Source organism: Schistocerca americana, chromosome 3, assembly GCF_021461395.2.
Source record: "Schistocerca americana isolate TAMUIC-IGC-003095 chromosome 3, iqSchAmer2.1, whole genome shotgun sequence".
In the NCBI taxonomy this organism is placed as follows: domain Eukaryota; kingdom Metazoa; phylum Arthropoda; class Insecta; order Orthoptera; family Acrididae; genus Schistocerca; species Schistocerca americana.
The window spans coordinates 895,809,288-895,825,973 of record NC_060121.1 but is presented as its reverse complement, the minus strand read 5'-3'; the positions used below and the strand labels follow the sequence as shown (position 1 = coordinate 895,825,973).

General features: G+C 43.9%; 2 non-coding genes across 2 annotated transcripts; both read left to right on the top strand.

The window, feature by feature from the left end:
* The first annotated feature begins 11,223 nt into the window (after positions 1-11,223).
* On the top strand, positions 11,224-11,298 carry Trnat-ugu. Its single transcript has one exon. It is a non-coding gene; the product is annotated as a tRNA-Thr (tRNA).
* A 365-nt stretch (positions 11,299-11,663) lies between these two features.
* On the top strand, positions 11,664-11,738 carry Trnat-ugu. Its single transcript has one exon. It is a non-coding gene; the product is annotated as a tRNA-Thr (tRNA).
* The last annotated feature ends 4,948 nt before the right edge of the window (positions 11,739-16,686 follow it).

Here is a 16,686-nt window from a genome sequence, read left to right as displayed (position 1 = left end):
ACACTATTCAGGTACTAAAACGCGATGCTACACTCTCAAATACTATAATACGCCAGAAATTTATGAATTAAACAATGCAACTACCAAAAACACGCAAAGAAATTAAGAATTAAACTATGTAACAAATAAGTGAGCTAAGAGTATACGACTTGCTGCTGCAGCTGCTTATGCAACGGCAGCAGGACAAGCATGGTCGCGTGTAACATGTGTAACAGAAACCATGTTAATTGTTGGATGTTTTTACCGACCACCCGATTTTGCTGCGACAGTTCTAGAAAGTGACAGTTCAAAGAAAGTCTATGGTCAATAGCGCGCAAATACCCGGATGATGCAGTAATAGTTGGAGGCGACTTTAACCTGTCGAGTATAGACTGGGACGTCTATGGATTCATTGTGGAGGGGATACAGACAGTCATGCGAAATACTCTTGAATACGTTTACCGAAAACTGTCTTGACCGGCTAGCTCGGCAGCATACACGCAATGGAAACATCTTAGATTTTTTAGCTACAAATAGGTCGAGCTTATTGACAATGTCAGTGTAGAAACGGGATTTAGCGATCATGATTTCATTATAGAACAATGACTATTAAATTTAATAATTCAGTCAAGAAGACTAGGAGTGTGTTTCTGCTACATAGATCAGATAAGCGGTAACTACCATCTCATTTAGTGAATTGGGATACATTGTTCCAGTGAGATGAATGTAAAGGAATTATGGGCAAAAAAGGGGCTCTGAGCACCATGGGACTTAACATCGATGGTCATCAGTCCCCTAGAACTTAGAACTACTTAAACCTAACTAACCTAAGGACAGCACACAACACCCAGTCATCACGAGGCAGAGAAAACCCCTGACCCCGCCGGGAATCGAACCCGGGAACCCGGGCGTGGGAAGCGAGCACGCTACCGCACGACCACGAGCTGCGGACAATTATGGGCAAAGTTTAAACAGATTGTAAATCATGGTTTGGAGAGTTATGTGCTTAGTAAGTGGATAAAGGGTAGAAAAGATGTACCATGATTTAAAAACAAAATTCAGAGGATACTGAGGAAGCGGAGGCTGTTGCGCTCTCGGTTCAAAAAGGAACGCACAAACGACGACAATCGAAACTTAGAAGACATTCGTGCGTCAGTGAAAAGACCTATGAGTGAAGCATAAAACAACTACTACCGTCACACCCTAGCAAAAGACCTGGTAGAGAACCCGACGAAATTCTTTTCTTTCTTTCGCTACTGCCTTCATCCCACATCGTTCGCAGGGTCGGCAGGGTTAAGTACAGATTTGGCATGGTTAATGTAAGGGGTGGCCAGATGCCCTTCTTGCCGCCCCCCCCCCCCCCCAACCCCTCAGGACGGAATTAGTGTACCCCAGCTGTGTCTGCATCTAGTGTAAATCGTGAAATTGTGTGAATGTGTGTCAAATGTCTGCGAGTCGTGTAACTGAGGCGGGACTTGGGGACCAGCCTGGTATTCACCTAGTAGGATGTGGAAAGCCGCCTAAAAACCACATCATTAATCCGCCAGGCGGATGCGATCCGAGGCCGGCGAGCCTACCCGAGTCCAGGAAGCAGCGCGTTAGCGCTTTCGGCTATCCTGGAGGGTCAACCCGACGAAATTCTGGCCTTACGTAAAATCGCTAAGTGGGTCTAATGCTTTCATTCAGTCTCTTGTTGACCACTGCGGTGTGTCAGTTGAAGATAGCAAAACGAAAGCCGAAATTTTAAATTTCTCGTTCCAGAAATCGTTCACACTGCAGAATAATACAAACATACCGTCATCTGACGATCGGATATATTTCCGTATAGCCGTCATAGTAATATGCATCACTGGAATAGAGAAACAACTGAAGGATTTGAAAATAAAGAAGGCTCCAGTTTCGAATGGAATCCCAGTTCGAGTTTACAAACAGTACTCTACGACACTGGCTCCTTAACTAGCTTGCATTTATCCTGAATCTCTCGCCCAGCACAAAGTCCTAAGCGACGCACGTGACTCGAGTATGTAAGAACGGTAAAAGAATGGACCGGCAAAATTACAGACGAATATCCCTAACTTCGATTCGCTGCAGAATCCTTTCCTGAGAAGTTTATGTTCACGATTCAGCATGGTTTTAGGAAGCATCGCTCATGGGAAACTCAACTTGCCATTTTCTCACACGATCTACTGAGAACTATGGATGAAGGGCAACAAGGAGATTGCGTATTTCTAGATTTCCAGAAAGCATTTGAGACGGTGTCCCATTGCAGGCTGTTAACGAAGGTACGAGCATATGGAATACGTTCACAGATGTGTGAGTGACTCGAAGATTTCTTAAATAATAGAACCCAGTATATTATCCTCGACGGCGATTACTCATCACAGACAAGGGCATCGTCAGCAATGCCCCAGGATAGTGTGATAGGACCGCTGTTGTTCTCTACATACGTAAATGGTTTGGCGGACGGGGTAGGCAGCTCTCTGAGGTTGTTTGCTGATGATGCCGTGGTGTAGGTAAGGTGTCGAAACCGAGTGACTGTAGGAAGATACAAGACGACTTAGACGAAATTCCAGTTGCTGTGATGAATGACAGTGGAAAAATGTAAGTTAATGCGAATGAGTAAGAAGATCAAACTTGTAATGTTCGGATACAGTATTGGGAGTGCCCTACTTGACACAGTCAAATTGTTCAAATATCTGGGTGCAGCGCTGCAAAGTTGTATGAGATGGAACGAGCATATGAGAACTACGGTATCAAAGGGGAAGAGTCGACTTTACTTTATTGGGTGAATGTTAGGAAAGAGTGCTTCACCTGTAAAGGATACCGCATATATGTCGTTGGTGCGACCTATTCTTGAGTACTGCTCGAATGTTTGGGATCCGCACCAGATCGGACTGTAAGAAGACATCGAAGCGATTCGGAGGCGGACTGCTAGATTTGTTACCGTCAGTTTCGAACAACACATAAGTGTTACAGAGATGCTTCGGGAACTCAAATGGGAATCCCTAGAGGGAAGGCGACGTTCTTTTCGAGCAACGCTATTGAGAAAAATTTAGAGAACTGGCATTTGAAACTGAACGCCGAACGATTCTACTGCCGTCAACATACACTACGAGTAAGGACCACGAAGATAAGATACGAGAAATTAGGGCTCATACGGAGGCATACAGACAATCGTTTTTCCCTCGCTTTGTTTGCGAGGGGAGCAGGAAAGGAAATGATTAGTAGTGGTAGAAGATACCCTCCGCCACGCACCATATGGTGGATTACGGAATACTGATGTAGACGGTGAACACTTTATCGTAGCCAAGATACGTACGAAGCCTACACCCACCACAGTAGTACAAGTTTACATGTCAACTAGCTCCGCAGATGATGAAGCTATTGAAGAAATATTTGATGAGATAAAACAAATTATTCAGATAGTTAAAGGAGACCAAAATTTAATTGTGATGGGGGACTGGAACTGGATAGTCATAAAAGGAAGATAAAGAAAAGTAGCAGTTGTATATGGACTGGGGGAAAGGATGAAAGAGGAACCCGCTTGGTAGAATTTTGCATAGAGCATAATTTAACCATCACTATCACTTGGTTGAAGAATCATAAAATATGACTGTATACGTGGAAGTGTCCTTGTCTTGCTTTTGTTTCAGATGAATTATACAATGCTAAGACAGAGATTTAGGGACCATATTTTAAATTGGAAGACATTTCCCGGGAAAAGGGGATTGAAGAAATGTTTGGTGAGATTAAAGAAATTAGTCAGATATTTAAAGGAGAACGAAAATTTGTTTGTGATGGGGGACTGCAATTCGATGGTATTAAATGAAAGAGAAATAAAAATGGCAATTGAAAATGGACTGGTGAAAAGGGATGACAGAGGGAGCCGCCTGGTAGAACTTTGCGCAGAGCATAATTTAATCGTTGCTACCACTTGGTTTAAGGATCATGAAATAAGGTTGTATACGTGGAAGAGGCCTGGAGACACCGGAAGGTTTGAGATTGAATATATAATTCCAAGACAGAGATTTACAGACCAGATTTTAAATTGCAAGACATTTACAGGAGCAGGTGTGGACCCTGGTCACAATTTATTGGTTATGATTTGTAGACTAGAACCTAAGACATTGGTAAAAGGTAGGAAATTAAGAAGACGGACCTGGAAAAATTGAAAGAACCAGAGGTTTTGAGAGTTTCAGAGGACAAATTAGACAACGGCTAAGTATATCAGGGTAGAGGAATACAGTAGAAGACAAATGGGTAGTTTTAGAAGATGAAATAGTGAAGGCAGCAGAGGACGAAATATCAAAAGAGTCAAGGCTTGGTAGAAATCGTTGGCTAACACGAGAGATATTAAGTTTTATTGATATAAGGAGAAAATATAAAAGTGCAGCAAATGAGGCGGGCGAAAGGGAATACAAACGTTTAAAAAATGAGACTGACAGGAAGTGCAAAATGGCTATGTAGGAATGGGTAGAGGATAAATGGGAGGATCTAGAAGCATATTTCACCATGGGAAAGGTAGCTACGGTCTACAGGAAACTTAAAGAGACCTTTGGGGAAGAGAGAAGCAGCTGTATGAATGTCAACAGCTCAGGAGGGAAACCAGTACTGACAAAAGAAGGGAAAGCTGAGGGTGGAAGGAGTATAGACGGTCTGTACAAGGGAGATAAATTAGAAGGCAAGATTATAGAAAGCGAAGTGGACGTAGATGAAGATGAGATGGGAGATATGATAATGGGACAAGAATTTTACGGGGCTCTGAAAGTTCTAATTCAAAACAAGGTCCGACAAGTAGACGATATTCCATCAGAACTGCTAATAGCCTTGGGAGTGCCAGCCAAGACCAAACTCTTCCATCTGTTGTGCAAGATGTGTGGGACAGGCGAAATATCCTCAGATTTTAAGAAGAATGTAATAATTCCATTTCTAAAGAAAGCGGTTGCTGACAAGTGTGAAAATTATCGAGCTATGAGTTTAAGGACTACATAGGACGAACATCAGCAAAAGCAAGACAAGGATACTGTAGTGTTACAAAATAATAACAAGAATTCTTTACGGAAGAATGGAAAAAACGGTAGAAACTGGCCTCGGAGAAGATCAGTACGGATTCCAAACAAATGTACGTAGGAACACGCGACGCAATACTGACCCAACGACTTAACTTAGAGGATAGGTTAAGGAGAGGCAAACCTACGTTTATGGCAGTTGTGGACTTAGAGAAAGCTTTTAAGAATGTGGCTGAAATACTCTGTTTGAAATTCTGGTGGTAGCAGGGAGCGAAACGCTGTTTACAACTTTTACAGAAACCAGACGGCAGTTATGAGTCGAGGGACATGAGAGGGAAGCAGCGAGAAGGGAGTGAGACAGGGCTGTAGTCTATCCCCGATGTTATTCAATGTGTACACTGAAGATGCAATAAAGACGGCAAAGGAAGTGGAAGAGCAGCTGAACGGAATGGACAGTGTCTTGAAAGGAGTATAAAAGCAAGACAAGGATACTGTAGTGTAGTCGAATGAAATAAAGAGATGCTGAGGGAATTAGATCAGGAAATGAGACGTTTAAAGGAGCAGATAAGTTTTGATATTTGGGCATCAAAATAACTGATGACGGCCGAAGTAGAGATGGTACCAAACGTGGACTGGAATGGCAAGAAAAGCATTTCTGAAGAGGATAAATTTTCGAAGAGATTTCGGGATTGCAGCTAGTCGTCTTAAACTTCATTCCACGATATTTCAACTGGACAACTGTCAGTCATCTTCAGGTGAGCCATCGAAGACTGTCGAAGACGTTCTCCGCTCCGCCTTGCATAGCGCGGTGATAGTGTTGCCGCGCATTCGTCGGAGCCACGGTGACAGAAGGATCGTACCGCCCTCGCTGGTGGAACTGCGAGGATCAGCTGTCTTCGGCGTTGCCGCTCGCCGCAGTTATCAGAGTATTCTGGCGTCTTGGTGTGGAGCAAATCTCTCGGAGATGACGGGATTCCACGCATTATCCAGCTGCTAGCCGATGTCACGGTTCATTAGATTTTCCGCGACGCGTATTTCAACGGATCCTTATATAATGGAGTCCCAAAAAGATGCTGCTGTGGCCAAAATTAATGTTTTTTCATACTCCATTGAATGTCCGTTGCAAATACATGTTCCGAAACTGCCGACTTTCTGCGTTGCAGAAGACGAGTGCAACGTTTATGTTCTGTGCAACGTTCTTCCACTGTGCGTGTTGTTTGTCCTATAAAGGCCATACCACACTGGCAAGGTATTTTGTAAATTCCCGCGAAATCTCTTTCACCTAAAAATTGTTAAGGATTCTTGCTATTTTGAAGGAAATATTTCCAACGAAGGGAAGCAAAGCTAAGGATTTTTCTGGCGCGTTCCCCTCTTAAGCCACTTCCCGGTTCTTGGTTTTAGCTGAGAATGCCCTGTTAATTTTCCGGGTCGAGTACTCATTGTTTCTGGACACTGTCCTTAAACGTCCGAGCTCTTTAGGTAAATTATCTGCATCCGGCTCTGTATGGGCCTTGTGTACAAGGGTATTGAGCACGCTCAGGGTTGGGGATTGGTGACAGCAACTTGAGGAGTGCAACTACAAATCAGTGTGAGTGGGCTTGCGGTAAACAGAATGTCCGACAGAGCCGTCAGTCTTCTGTCTTGTGGCCTAAACAGCCAGGAATGGGAGACAACTATTTCTCTCTAATTAGATAGAAAATCGAATGTTCTCATGAAAGGCGTTAAGATGATGTAAAAACTCCAGTAACTTATCGTCTCCATGGGGCCACAATATGGAAGTATCATTCGTGTACCTCTAAGAAACAGTTGATTTAGGAACCGCTGATTCAAGCGCTCTTTCCTCAAAATCCTCCATAAAGACGTTAGTTACTATATTGGCTAACTCCTTTATGGGGGATATTAAAACGATAAACAGTTTAGACAAAAAGAGAATGGAAGCTTTAGAAATGCGGTGCTGCAGAAGAATGTTGAAGATTAGATGGGTAGATCACGTAACTAACATGAAGTACTGAGTGAAACTGGGGGACAAGAAATTTGTGGGAAAACTTGAGCAAAAGAAGGGATCGTTGATAGGACATATTTGAGACATCAGTTGAGCATTGGAGAAAAGTGTGGTGCTGCAGAAGGATGTTGAAGATTAGATGGATGGATCACGTAACTAACATGATGTACTGAGTGGATTTGGGGAGAAAAGAAATTTGTGGGAAGACTTGACCAGAAGAAGGGTTCGTTGATAAGACACATTTGAGACTTCAGTTGGGCACTGGAGGGAAGTGTGGGGGTTAAAAATCGTAGAGGGAGACCAAGGGACGAATACAATAGGCAGATTCTGAAGGATGTAGGTTGCAGCAGTTATTTGGAGATGATGGGAGTAGCACCCGGGGAGCTGCATCAGACCAGTCTTACGACTGAAGGCCACAACAACAAGTGAAAAAATGGGGATGTACGAAATGCAGAATAGAGTCCCAGGCTAGAGACGTAAACGAAAATTGCAATGAACACTTCTTTTAGGGCAGTAGTTATGCAAAAGTTTTGGTGCTCTGTAGTGCACAGACTCCCAACAGCAGGCATACTTCACTTAATTAGATGGTTTCAGAGAGAGTACCTATGAGGATTTAACTGGAACGTCATGGTATGTGGAGATTTCAATAACGATTTTCTCTCAGATAGTAGTGGCAGATAACTCTAAAGAGCTACTAACTTCCAGCTTTTATTTGTTTCCCACAGAAACATTCCCAGTTCAAATAGCTGAGTATACTGCGACAGCGATTGTCAGTTTCTTTTTGAGGCAACTATATCTTATGAAATACATGTAAGCCACATTGTTGTGTCAGATTTAGCTGATAAGGTAAAGCTACAGTATCACAGAATTATAAATGTTGACTTCGTCACAATTTGTAGAAAGCATTTACTGAGTGAATAATGGGAAGAAGCTTAGGAAGGGCATACAAAAATTGGAAAATTTAATTATTTTCCAAACATTTTTTACAACTCATTGGTTTCAGCTTTAGTTTAAATAGATGAAGGATAATTACATTGAAGCCTACAGAAAGGGTGACTAACATCTGAGATCAAACTATCTCGTGCCGGGAAGTTATCGCTTTATTTAAGGCACAGGCTAGCTCTGTATAAGATCTAAAGGCTCACACTGAAAGTTATTCAACGTTTAGAGAAAAAGCCCTGTTCACATAAGTCCCAAAAGCCTGACAACCAATGAAAACTAATTTTGAGCGTCATTAGGCATAAAACGAATAGAATAGCAGAGGAAAATCGTGTTCAACTCCTGGACAATGTAAAATCGGTTCACAGCCTACAGTTTAAGCATTACTCTTGCAAAAACTAATATTATGCAAGTCCAATAACATCAACATGACTTACTGATACCAGCGTTAGAACTCAATGGGCGTACAGTGGTTGGGGCTCCATGTGTGAAGTTGCTACGCTACCAGATGAATAATAAACTGAGGTAAATGAGGAGAATTTAACCCAAACCGCTATACTGCTTTTTTTCGAAAAAGTAATGTCTCTAACTGCGTTTACCTGCATAATAGACTGAAATATGCTTCGCATGTGCTCGCTGAGTACTGTAACATACAATAGCCTTCTGTGAAAATGTAGTTAAGGTACAAAGATACTTGCTTAGCGGGGATTGAAAGTCCAAAATAACAATGAGTGAAGTTAATAACAGCATGTCTTGCAATATCATCCACAGGTCCATGAGGTTTCAAAACTCAATCACCTATAGATTTACTTATTTACTGTGTAATGGTATTTGTGGTTAAAAATTTAAGAGTTAATTTGCGACATAGTGTTGTATTCACAGCAACAACACAATTTCCATGTGCACTTCGCGTCCCTGACTACGTTCCATAAGGAAGTTTTATATGCTGGTACAAAAGACACTAACAGGTTGTCAGTAGAAAAAAGGTAACATTACGGAAATCCCAATTTGTTTCAAAACAAAACAAGTATTACCTTACGAGCTATTCCTTCTAAATACACTCCTGGAAATTGAAATAAGAACACCGTGAATTCATTGTCCCAGGAAGGGGAAACTTTATTGACACATTCCTGGGGTCAGATACATCACATGATCACACTGACAGAACCACAGGCACATAGACACAGGCAACAGAGCATGCACAATGTCGGCACTAGTACAGTGTATATCCACCTTTCGCAGCAATGCAGGCTGCTATTCTCCCATGGAGACGATCGTAGAGATGCTGGATGTAGTCCTGTGGAACGGCTTGCCATGCCATTTCCACCTGGCGCCTCAGTTGGACCAGCGTTCGTGCTGGACGTGCAGACCGCGTGAGACGACGCTTCATCCAGTCCCAAACATGCTCAATGGGGGACAGATCCGGAGATCTTGCTGGCCAGGGTAGTTGACTTACACCTTCTAGAGCACGTTGGGTGGCACGGGATACATGCCGACGTGCATTGTCCTGTTGGAACAGCAAGTTCCCTTGCCGGTCTAGGAATGGTAGAACGATGGGTTCGATGACGGTTTGGATGTACCGTGCACTATTCAGTGTCCCCTCGACGATCACCAGTGGTGTACGGCCAGTGTAGGAGATCGCTCCCCACACCATGATGCCGGGTGTTGGCCCTGTGTGCCTCGGTCGTATGCAGTCCTGATTGTGGCGCTCACCTGCACGGCGCCAAACACGCATACGACCATCATTGGCACCAAGGCAGAAGCGACTCTCATCGCTGAAGACGACACGTCTCCATTCGTCCCTCCATTCACGCCTGTCGCGACACCACTGGAGGCGGGCTGCACGATGTTGGGGCGTGAGCGGAAGACGGCCTAACGGTGTGCGGGACCGTAGCCCAGCTTCATGGAGACGGTTGCGAATGGTCCTCGCCGATAGCCCAGGAGCAACAGTGTCCCTAATTTGCTGGGAAGTGGCGGTGCGGTCCCCTACGGCACTGCGTAGTATCCTACGGTCTTGGCGTGCATCCGTGCGTCGCTGCGGTCCGGTCCCAAGTCGGCGGGCACATGCACCTTCCGCCGACCACTGGCGACAACATCGATGTACTGTGGAGACCTCACGCCCCACGTGTTGAGCAATTCGGCGGTACGTCCACCCGGCCTCCCGCATGCCCACTATACGCCCTCGCTCAAAGTCCGTCAACTGCACTTACGGTTCACGTCCACGCTGTCGCGGCATGCTACCAGTGTTAAAGACTGCGATGGAGCTCCGTATGCCACGGCAAACTGGCTGACACTGACGGCGGCGGTGCACAAATGCTGCGCAGCTAGCGCCATTCGACGGCCAACACCGCGGTTCCTGGTGTGTCCGCTGTGCCGTGCGTGTGATCATTGCTTGTACAGCCCTCTCGCAGTGTCCGGAGCAAGTATGGTGGGTCTGACACACCGGTGTCAATGTGTTCTTTTTTCCATTTCCAGGAGTGTATATAACATTGTTTGGATTTGGCAACATTAATTTCCAGGAACACTAACTTTCGCATTGAACATATATTATTTGTTCCAGTGTATAGATGCGTGACTCTTCCCTAAAATCAGTAATGTTTCTTAAATACTAAATAAGAACTAATAATTGAAAACATCAGCTGAGCTACACAAGAAAGAGCTACGACCTTTTTTTTTTAAGTAACTGTCTTGATTCTAATGTATACCGCCTAACAAAAACAGTAAACTATATATGACGGTAGTATCTGTTCCCGAAAGAACAGTTACCGTGGATGACCATGCAGCTTTGCTAGAAATGAAATGATAATTTAATAGACACACTAGCTGCAAGCAGGCGTTGATACACTTCATTGGTGACATGTTGAAAACGTGTGCCACGACCGGGACTCGAATCCAGGATCTCCTGCTTACATGGCAGACGCTGTATCCATATGAGCCACCGCGGGCACAGAGTATAGTGCGTCTGCAGGGACTTATCCCTTGCACGCTCCCCGTGAGATCCACATTCCCAACATGTCCACAACACTACATTCGTAGTGCGCCTAATAGATGTTTGCCCATCATACTCATTACTCGTGGCAGATTAATCTACCAAGTCGCGTACGAGTTCGGGCATAGCGTGTGCGTTCGCACAAGAAGGTCAAAGGCCGGGAACCCATACTTTTAACTATATATGAGTATGATGGGCTAACATCTATAGGCGCACTACGAATGTAGTGTTGTGGACATGTTGGGAATGTGGATCTCACGGGGAGCGTGCAAGGGATAAGTCCCTGCAGACGCGCTATCCTCTGTGCCCGCGGTGGCTCAGGTGGATAGAGCGTCTGCCATGTAAGCAGGAGATCCCGGGTTCGAGTCCCGGTCGGGGCAGACATTTTCAACATGTCCACAATGAAGTGTATCAACGCCTGCTTGCAGCTAGGGTGTCTATTTAATTATCATTTCATTTCTAGCAAAGCTGCATGGTCATCCACGGTAACTGTTTTTTCGGGAACAGATACTACCGTCATATATAGTTAAAAATATGGGTTCCCGGCCTTTGACCTTCTTGTGCGAACGCACACGCTATGCCCGAACTCGTACGGGACTTGGTAGATTAATCTGCCACGAGTAATGAGTATGATGGGCTAACATCTATAGGCGCACTACGAATGTAGTGTTGTGGACATGTTGGGAATGTGGATCTCACGGGGAGCGTGCAAGGGATAAGTCCCTGCAGACGGACTATCCTCTGTGCCCGCGGTGGCTCAGATGAATAGAGCGTCTGCCATGTAAGCAGGAGATCCCGGGTTCGAGTCCCGGCCGGGGCACACATTTTCAACATGTCCCCAATGAAGAGTATCAACGCCTGCTTGCAGCTAGGGTGTGTATTTAATTATCATTTCAAAAACAGTAAAGTTACACTTGCTTCAGCGACCACCGTGTGGTGTGTGGCGACGTGTACGACGTTTTGCGACACAGGGAACAGGGACCTTGGCTTGACCGCCCAGATCGCGAGGATGGTAGAAACGTATATAGAAAAAGTCCCTCAATCTCACGATGTGCTGTGCGCTGATGAGATAGATGGCTGTTGAGGTGGAACAGCAGATAGCGTGCAACTTTTGGGGAACCTGCCGCATTTCAGTTGTATAAGGCTTACCTAGGCACGAGGAACTCTGTCTGGGTGGACTTTTATTTCCCTAGCTGCTCAGGGGACCGAGAACGGAACTTCGAAATTTTCTCTTCTTCCTCCCTGTGGAAAGGGTGGGCCGCTGGTAGGCAGCAATACCCAGTCAAACAAGAGGACTCGTTTAGCTGGTCCTCCAGATTCAGAAACTATTCAGAGTGCTGCTAGCCAGAATGTGTTTTTAATTGTCAAACGGAAACAGGATAGTTTTGAAAATGTTCCACCCTTCTATATTCTGAATGGTTTAGATGGGATCTGCGGCTCTTTAAAATCAATCAAGTGCTTGTGCAGTGGGACACTGTTAATGGTAAATTCTAGCTCCCAGCTAGCAAATAACTTGCAAAAAGCTAGATGCCTTTGGGAGTATGCAATAGAACCTAAACTTGTGAAGGGATATCCTCCTCTGGCATTACTTTTCCTCAACAGAAGTAGTCGATACCATAAATATATTGTCGAATTTTGAACAGGTCAATCTTACCTCAGCTATTTTTCTGAAAAGTTTCATATAATTTTATACATTAAGAAATATGTGGCACATTTGAAGTTCTACTATTAATTAAGCAATATGGTGCTGTTTTTATGTTTATTTCTGGATTCATTTATAAAATAATAATAATAAACAAACACAAATTGATTTGCCAAGAATGATTGTAAATCCTTCGGAATATTGTTATCATCCCAGAGTGAAGTTGTAGTGGGCATGTCTCTTAAGTGATCGGACGTGTTTTTGTATTTTGGACGAACAATATAATTTCAACCTTGTTATTGTAAAAATTCAAAAGATAGTGTGATACAGTAAAGTAAGACGCAAATAAACATCGAACAAACAAAAATTCTGTATAGCCGTTCTTCAAATTTATTTAGATCTATTGGACCATGAGAACCTAAAATGTGGAAACTTCAGCTTCAAGAATCAGACCCCTAGACATGAAGAACTCGAGCCAACCTCGTGAGAAGATAAGTAAAAAGAGTATTGTAAATCTTACACCTCTCGATCTTTTGAAAAGACAGTTGCGACAACAAAGGAGCTAGGGGTTGATTACAGACTGTGCAGCACATTGAAGTACAGCAAAGATGTTGTGACCTGCTGGAATCAGGTGGACATTCCCAGACAAGAACTGAAAATTGACTGGAATGGGGAAAGGATTGTTGATCTATAAAACCTAATAAAAATGGTGGATTGCGATCTAGTAAAATCAGGCTCGTGTATACTGACTTTCATCAATCCAAAACTTTCAAAGAATTTCGAGGCAGGTTTCCTTTGCCTTAACGTGTGGCCGTATTTCTCGACCACAATGCTCTATTTTAAATGTCAGCACTTTAGGCATACTAATCTTGGTTGTAAGGAAATTGGAAATTTGTGGTAAGTTCTATGGGACCAAACTGCTGAGCTCATTGGTTCCTAGGCTTACACACTACTTACCCTAACTTAAACTAACTTACGCTATGGAAAACATACGCACCCATACCCAAGGGAGGACTCGAACCTCCGACGGGGGAAGGTTGTAAGGGAGAAGCGACTTGTGGTAAATGCAGTAAGGCCATTTACAAAGGAATTGGTTGTTCACCGCCACCAAAGTGTGTCAATTGCTCTGTTCTCACCCTGTCTGGAGTAGGGAGTGCAGTATCTTCCTTGAAGAACGAAAGATCCAGGAGATCAAAACGACATAGCACATCCCATACAGTGAAGCGAGAAAGAAATGTAAGGACATGCAGGCCCTCACATTCACTGCCTCCTTTGCTTCTGTTCTGACAACCAGTCCAGAAAACAGATGCTGCTACACAAACGGAGGTTTGCTAGAGTCAGCGCTAGTACCTGCGTTTGTCAATGCACTCGTGCAGCTGCATTTACTCAGCGCTCATACTTGGCGTCAGAGCATCAGAAAAGGCACTGACTGTCGCCCCTGCGGAGCTCCCTGCCCATCCAACGATAGAGTTCTGGTCTACCGTCCAGCGCTGCCACTACCAATGTCGCAGCTATGGCTCCGAAGCCTACCCAGAAAAGAAGAAAAAAATCAAATACAAAGGCAGAGAACCAACTGTTGATGCAGTCCGGAAGTAAGCAGTCTGACTTTTCCGATATCACTCTGACATTTCTCGTGATCCGTCTTTCGTGCCGATGGAGCTTGGTGTTGGCCTAGGGCACTCATCTCGCCCCAAGACAACACCTTTTAAACCCAGTGAAACCCTTGTGCTACGTGACTACACCCTTCAACAAAAGGAAGGCCTGATTGGGAACAGAGCCAAAGGAGGGGTCGCTGCATTTGTCAAAAACACACACCATTTCTCTGGTCTCTCTTTCATTATAGACCTACAAGAAGTAGCCATTGCAGTTCATGTGGGTCAGAAGGTCACGATCTGCTCACTGTAGGCACCTCCGCGGGGCACAACAGATTCTGAGGCTCTTACAGGGCTTATTAAGTATCTCCCCCTCTCATTTCTCCAACTGGGTGATTTCAATGCCCATAATGTATTTCTTGTGCAGTGGTCGAATTTTGGAGAAACTCACGATGTCTCAGAAGCTGTGTATACTCAACATGGGCAGTCCCACTCATTTCGCAACTGCTACTGGATCGTCCTCAGCCATCGACCTCTCTTTCTGCTCTCCCGCCCTTGAAGACTCAGCTCAGCAGGAAACAACTGATGACCTTCATTCGAGTGTTTACTTCCAACTGTGGAATCACCTGCTGGATGGAGCATTGCCTGAATGAAAGCCACCGAAATGGATGGTCAGTAGGGCTGACTGGAGGCTATTCAGCCACCTGGTTGCGTTTGAACAGTGCGACAGTTTCCAAGAATAACTGGACCACATTGTGTAAGTGATCCATCATGCCACTGACTTATGCATCCAAAAGGTCTCACGTCGTCTTCGGAGCCAACCTGAACATTTGTGGACCGATGAGTGGCGTTTAGGAATCCAAGATAGGCATGTGGCTTTTCGATGGTTTAAGCACTACCCGTCATCAGACAACCTTACAGCACTTGACCGCGAAAGGCAAAGTTCCCGGTTTCGAGTCTCGGTCAGGCACACAGTTTTAATCTTCCAGGAAGTTTCATATCAGTGAACACTCCGATGCAGAGTGAAAATTTCATTCTGGAACCTTACAGCCCTTCGGATCGTAAGAGCCAAGCTTTATATACAAGTAAAGAGAGCTATAAGAGGCCATGGTAAACGTTTCTGGACACCATCAACCATTCCATTTGTTGTAAAAAAGCGTGGGAAGCCTTCAGGGAGATCTGCGGTAAATACAGTCATTTACTAATAGTAGCAGTGCTGAAACTAAGTTGTCTTCATACAATGTCTGGAGACTTCTTTCAGATGATAGGAGAGCATTTGGCAAAGACTTCCGCCAATACCAGCCAGGTTCTGGTGTTTCGTCACTTCAGTGCGACTGTAGAGAGCGGCATGTTGGACTTCTGATCTAAGAATTCTGAGCTGATACTGCACCTGGTCATGAACAAATCCGGTACTGCATGCTTTGACTTTTGCCTGCACGAACAAAGAAAATCCTCCTTGAATTTTTTGATTTGATGTGGTAGACAGGTCACTTTCCCAACACGTGGCTCTCCTCAAAGCAGGAAAGGACAGCACATGTCCCAGAAGTTACTGGAGATCACCTTAACGAGCTGTGTAGGATAGGCCCTCGAGAGGACGGTTAACTGCCTTCTGGTCTGGTTGCTAGAGACCAGGCAAATCCGTACCTGTGTAACCTACCCCTCACTTATCGGCCTTAATGACAGTGAAAAATTAAACCGCGTGTACCTAATGGAAATTTGGGAAAAGCAATCGTCACCGAAGTTAATCTGTTGGTAAAGAAAGAGGAAAGCGTTACATCTAAATGAAAGAAAAAATGCAAATGAAACTGGTGGAAATTAATTTTGGAAAGGGGTAAAGTTAAAGAAGAAAGTAAATGTGCGGCCGTTACGTTAACAATTAACTAGCGGTAATTAGATATTTGAGATTTGGGGGAAATCACGGTCGCCAGTCCTAAGGACAATTACTATAGTAACTGAAAAAGAAAGGTAATTACACATATAATTAGCACTAGAAGCGTGGCAACTGAAGGTTGACACGTGTAGTGTGAAAACTGAAAGTTTGTCAGAAGTAATAACTTTCGCTGCACTCTGACTTAATTTAGCAAAGAATTAATAAAACCAGAAAACTGAAAGTTAATTTAGTGACTGAAATTAATAAGAAGCTTTCTTTCTTAAGCACATCGAAATTCAGTAAAATACGGTTAGTCTTGGACTACCTCAACAATCATTTCAAAAGCAACTTGACTCTACGCAATTTAGAAACAAGAGATTTAACTTTGAACTTGAATTAAATGATTCTGAACAATTAACAATAGTAAAATTTAGTACGTACCAAGCTGAGCTGCAGTCACAGGTAAGCTAAAATATGCTAACAAAACTCGCACTCTTAATTTGTGCTCGTGTAATCTAAATATTTTAGTCAGCTATGAATACATTAACTGAGCTTTGAAATTAAAGCAGTGAAATCTAATTATATTATTTTAATGCTGGTGTTTGAATTTCAACGACACTCGGGTTCATTTCGGAAAAGGAAGGGACCCTGCTTGGCAATGCAA